This window comes from Giraffa tippelskirchi, chromosome 10 (genome assembly GCF_054371585.1).
Source record: "Giraffa tippelskirchi isolate mGirTip1 chromosome 10, T2T-mGirTip1v1.2.pri, whole genome shotgun sequence".
In the NCBI taxonomy this organism is placed as follows: domain Eukaryota; kingdom Metazoa; phylum Chordata; class Mammalia; order Artiodactyla; family Giraffidae; genus Giraffa; species Giraffa tippelskirchi.
Window position 1 is genome coordinate 27,336,307 of NC_137284.1, and position 5,485 is coordinate 27,341,791.

Here is a 5,485-nt window from a genome sequence, read left to right on the forward strand (position 1 = left end):
ACATGCTTGCTTATACCACCCTGCCCCCAGAATAGTGAGGAGGAAGTTGATTGAAAAGTACCTGGGGGGCTCTGAACAGTTTACACGCTGACTGCTGTGTGAAGAATAAACTGTAAGGGACTGTGGTAGGCAGAATAATGCCTCCCCACATACCACCTTGTATTGCAAAAAAAGGACTTTGAAGGTGTGATTGTATTAAGGATCTTGAGAGGAGGAGATTAGACTGGATTATCCAGATGGGTTCAATGGCATCACAAGGGTTCTTAAAAGAAGGAGGGAGGTAGGGAGGTCAGAGTCAGAGACATATCTGAAGATGCTATGCTGAGTGGCTTTGAAGATGGAGGAGGGAGTCACAGCCAAGAAATGCAGGAAAAGTCATTTCCCTAGAAGATGAAAAAGGCAAGAGGACAGATTCTCATCTACAATTTCAGGAGGGATTGTGTTCCTGCTGATTGCATGGTTTTACGCAGAGAGACCCATTTTGACATCAAACCTCCAGAAATACAATAAAATTTGTATTGGTTTAAGCCACCACATTTGTGGTGATTTGCTGAAGCAGTCAAAGGAAAATAGCAAAGGGAGTAAAGATATAACTGGGGAGACCGAGCGACTTCACTTTCACTTTTCACTTTCATGCATTGGAGAAGGAAATGGCAACCCACTCCAGTGCTCTTGCCTGGAGAATCCTGGGGACGGGGGAGCCTGGTGGGCTACCGTCTATGGGGTCGCACAGAGTCGGACACGCCTGAAGCGACTTAGCAGCAGCAGCAGCAAAAAAGAATGGTGACTTGAACTAAGATGCTAATAGAAGAGCTGGCACCAAATGACTCCATTATAGATGCTACATAGTGCTTTGAAGGAGAATTGTAATAATTTACTAATAGATTGAACGTCAGGTCCAAGAGAAAGATTAAGGTCAAGAATGAAGCCCAGGCTTTTGGTCTGAGATACTCCAAGGGAGTTGCTGACATTTACTGAGATGGAAAAAACATAGGAAGAGTAAGAGGAAGGCCTCCAAGGCCTCCAACTGAGTCTGTCAAATATCCCACTGGCTATTCAAGTTGAATTTCTGGAGTAAAGACTGAGTCTGAAAGATAACTTTGTGAGTAGCCACTTTTAAATAACATTTAAAGCCAGGCCATCGAGTCAGATCTTCAAATAGAGTGAAGAAGATAGAAAAGAGGTCCAAAACCTAAGCTCTAGGTCATTTCAACTTTTCGGATGGTAAAGCTAACAAGGAAATATCACAGGAAACTGCAAAGACTATGAAGTAACAACAAATACAGTGGGAGAAATGAAATAGGTGAATATAATATGAAACCTGGTGAAGGACAGAATTCAGGGAGAAGAAGTGGGAAATTCATGTAGGAAATGTTGATGAGAACTCAACAAGAGAACCGAGAAAGGACTTTATTTTAGCAAAAATGCTTAGGCTATTTGGGGCCTTGACAATAGCACTTTCAGTAAAGTGCTAGGGAATGAATATGACTTGAGGAATTTGAGTAGTTTTACTTGCTAATTTGGAAACCATGGACACATTTCCTAACCTCTAGAAATGCCAGTTTCTTCCTCCAAAATACGAGATAATTACTCATATGCTATAAAGTTCTTGTAAAGATTATATGATGTGTTTTTAAAGTGTCCCTTATAATTTCTACCACATAGGAAAATGTTAGCTATTTTCTTTTCTGTTCCTTTCCTATATTCCAGTGAAATAAATATATTCATATTTATATATTTCATACAAAGAATATGAGAGAGACAAAATATGTGTGCAATATGAATAAGATGTAAACTTTCTTTATATCTTAACACACTGATATGATCACATTACCTTCCATGTCTTGATTCATGGAAAGGCCAGTGACTGCTGAAGAATTTCTGTAAATTTCTACAAATCACATTCTCTGAATGACCACTGGTCTGATATTTAACTGCTTCTCAATTAATTTAAGGATAGTCCATTCAGAGCCCTAAGTGAAGACTGAAAAGAGAAACAGGAGTAAGGTTATATATTTTTGCCATAACTCCTTCTATATCACGTAATCTGCATCCTTCCAAAAGTCGCTAATCTTCTCCACACCATTTTTCCCTTTGTGGGACCCATCCTTTTCTCTCATTTTAGAATTAGGTCTACTAACTTCTCTACTGTCATAAGATCAGGATTGCCGACATATTCCATATATTTTTCCTGCCCTGACACCAAGTTAGCTAGTTCATTCACTCAGTTGTGTCCGACTCTTTGCGATCCCATGGACTGCGGCACACCAGGCTTCCCTGCTCATCACCAACTCCTAGAGCTTGCTCAAACTCAGTGTCCATAGAGTTGGTAATGCCATCCAACCATCTCATCCTCTGTCATCCCCTTTTACTCCTGCCTTCAATCTTTCCCAGCATCAGGGTCTTTTCCAATGAGTCAGCTTTCATCAGGTGGCCAAAGTATTGGAGTTTCAGCTTCAGTGCTTCTAATGAATACTCAGGATGGATTTCCTTTAGGATGGACTGGTTGGATCTCCTTGCAGTCCAAGGGACTCTCAAGAGTCTTCTCCAACACCACAGTTCAAAAGCATCAATTCTTTGGCTCTCGGCTTTCTTTTTTTGGGGGGGGTATATGGTACTTTATTGATGGTACACAACAAGGCAGGGTTCCCTAAGCCCCTCCCCTTCCTCAAGGCCTCAGGGATGGAAACCCTGTGGAGGTCAGGAGATTCTCAGTGTGGTGGAGGATCAGGGTGGGGCAAGGACTCCCCAGCAGCTGAGTACTCTCTCTTCCTCTCGTGCTCCTGCTGGGGCCGAGGGTCCAAGGACATTATTCCATGGAGGCCATGTGGACCATGAGGTCCACCATCCTGTTGCAGCAGCCAAATTCATTGTCATACCAGAAAATGAGCTTAACAAAGTGGTCATTGAGGGCAATGCCAGCCCCAGCATGGAAGGTAGAAGAGTGAGTGTTGCTGTTGAAGTTGCAGGAGACAACCTAGTCCTCAGTGTAACCTAGAATGCCCTTGAGGGGGCCCTCCAACGCCTGCTTCACCAACTTCTTGATATCATCATACTTGGCAGGTTTCTCCAGGCAGCAGGTCAGATCAACGATGGATATTATGGGGGTGGGGACAGAAGGCCATGCAGGTGAGCTTCCTGTTGAGCTCAGGGATGACCTTTCCCATGGCCTTGGCAGTGCCAGTAGAAGCAGGGATGATGTTCTGGGCAGCCCCTCGGCCATCACACCCCAGCTTCCTGGAGGTGCCATCCACCGTCTTCTGGGTGGCGGTGATGACATGGATGGTGGTCATGAGTCCCTCCATGATGCCAAAGTCATGGATGACCTTGGCCAGTGGCCAAGCAGTTGTTGGTGCAGGAGACATTGCTGACAATCTTGAGGCAGTTGTCATACTTCGCATGGTTCATGCCCATCACAAACATGGGGGCATCAGCAGAAGGTGCAGAGATGATGACCCTCTTGATGCCACCCTTCAAGTGAGTCCCAGCCTTCTCCATGGTAGTGACGACACCAATGGACTCCACCACATTCTTACCACCAGCATCACCCCACTTGATGATGGCAGGATCTTACTCCTGGAAGATGGTGATGGCCTTTCCATCAATGATGAGCTTCCCATTCTCTGCCTTGACTGTGCTGTGGAACTTGCCATGGGTGGAATATTACTGGAACATGTAGATCATGTAATGAAGGTCAATGAAGGGGTCATTGATGGTGATGATGTCCACTTGGCCAGAATTAAAAGCAGCCCCGGTGGCCAGGTGCCCAAACCAAACAAATCCGTTCACTCCAACCTTCACCATCTTGTCTCAGGGATGAGGCTGGCACAGCACCAAAGATGCGGTTGTCTGTCAAATGGGTAGGTGTAGAGAGCCTCAGCTTTCTTTATAGTCCAACTTTCACACCCATACATGACTACTGAAAAAAACCATAGCTTTGACTAGATGGACCTTTGTTGGCAAAGTAACGTCTCTGCTTTTTATTATGCTGTCAAGCTCAGTCATAGCTTTCCTTCCAAGGAGCAAGTGTCTTTTAATTTCATGGCTGCAGTCACCATCTGCGATGATTTTGGAGCCCCCAAAAATAAAGTTTGTCACTGTTTCCATTGTTTCCCCATCTATTTGCCATGAAGTGATGGGATCCGATGTCATGATCTTCGTCTTTTGAATGTTGAGTTTTAAGCCAATTTTTTCACTCTCCTCTTGCACTTCCATCAAGAGGGTCTTTAGTTCTTCTTTGTCTGCCATAAGGGTGGTGTCATCTGTGTATCAGAGGTTATCGATATTTCTCCTCTCAATCTTGATTCTAGCTTGTGCTTCATCCAGTCCTACCACCAAATTTTAGTATAATTATTGTATAAGTAAAAAGTCTTGAATTATTAACTCAAATGTATCATCTGTTTTCTGCTGCAGACCTAATTCTGTTTTGGGGGTGTCTTTTGTGTTTGTCTAGTCTCTGTGTTTATCTAGTACACAACTGCCCCTTTATGTCATGGCCACCTGAATGTGCTAACATCACACAAGAAGTAGCACCAAAGAGAAAAAAATAAAAACACAAACAGTTCAAGCACAATAGAACATGAATGACGATAGTGGATGAATTATAACTCTTTAAACATAAATCTCAATTATCTTTGTTTTATCAATATGTAAGAATTGACAATTATTCTCAAGTTGGAAACTAAAATGGAACACAAACTAGCAACATGCCCTTGTGGATAACCTAGTACTGTCAGATTATGCCTTTACTCTACCACACTTTTGCCACATGTCTCTTCCACACCTTCACCTTCCTGCACCTGGCTGGCAGCAGTAGCTTCCAAGTTCATGATCCAATCTCTCAACACTGATCCATTCAGCAAACCATTGCTACTCTAGAATGTCAGCTTGATCTTCCCTCCTGATAAGTTTTAGTGTTTTTTTTTTTCCCACATTCTCCTACTGAACACTGCTTGAACTCCTTAATATTTTGCAATCTGATCTCAAACTTCCTTTACAACATTATCTTACATTCCCTTAGGAGTATGCTCTACCCAATTTAGAAGTGATACAACCCCTTCACACCAATTTGAAAAAAAAAAAATGAACATCAAAGTCTAAACACAGTTATCTGTTTTTAGTTCTTTTCAACTGAAACTTGTATTTTTTTTTTTTTTATAAAAAGGTGGTTGACTTAGCGTGTAACTCAAACAAGCAAGTATATGTTTTTTCTTGAGGCAACTCTCATACTTTTATTTGCAGTAGAAGTGTTTTATATATACTTCTGGTTTAATTGCCCCAAATATAAAAAGGAGTTAAGATTTAATGTGAGTAATAATTTTACTTCTTCTTCAGAGCAATTTAAGTGAAGAATACCATGGCTATTAATAGACTCTGGTGCCACTATGCTGATTCAAACTGTAGCACCAACAGTTCTTCCATTACTGTTTTTGCATCATCAGGGAAAATATGAACACAGGAAGAAAGGACAAAAACATCTTAGTAT

General features: G+C 42.1%; 1 pseudogene; it reads right to left on the reverse strand.

Annotated features, from left to right (window-relative positions):
• Window positions 1–2,666: 2,666 nt before the first annotated feature.
• On the reverse strand, window positions 2,667–3,833 carry LOC145523125 (glyceraldehyde-3-phosphate dehydrogenase pseudogene; annotated as a pseudogene).
• Between the last annotated feature and the right edge of the window lie 1,652 nt (window positions 3,834–5,485).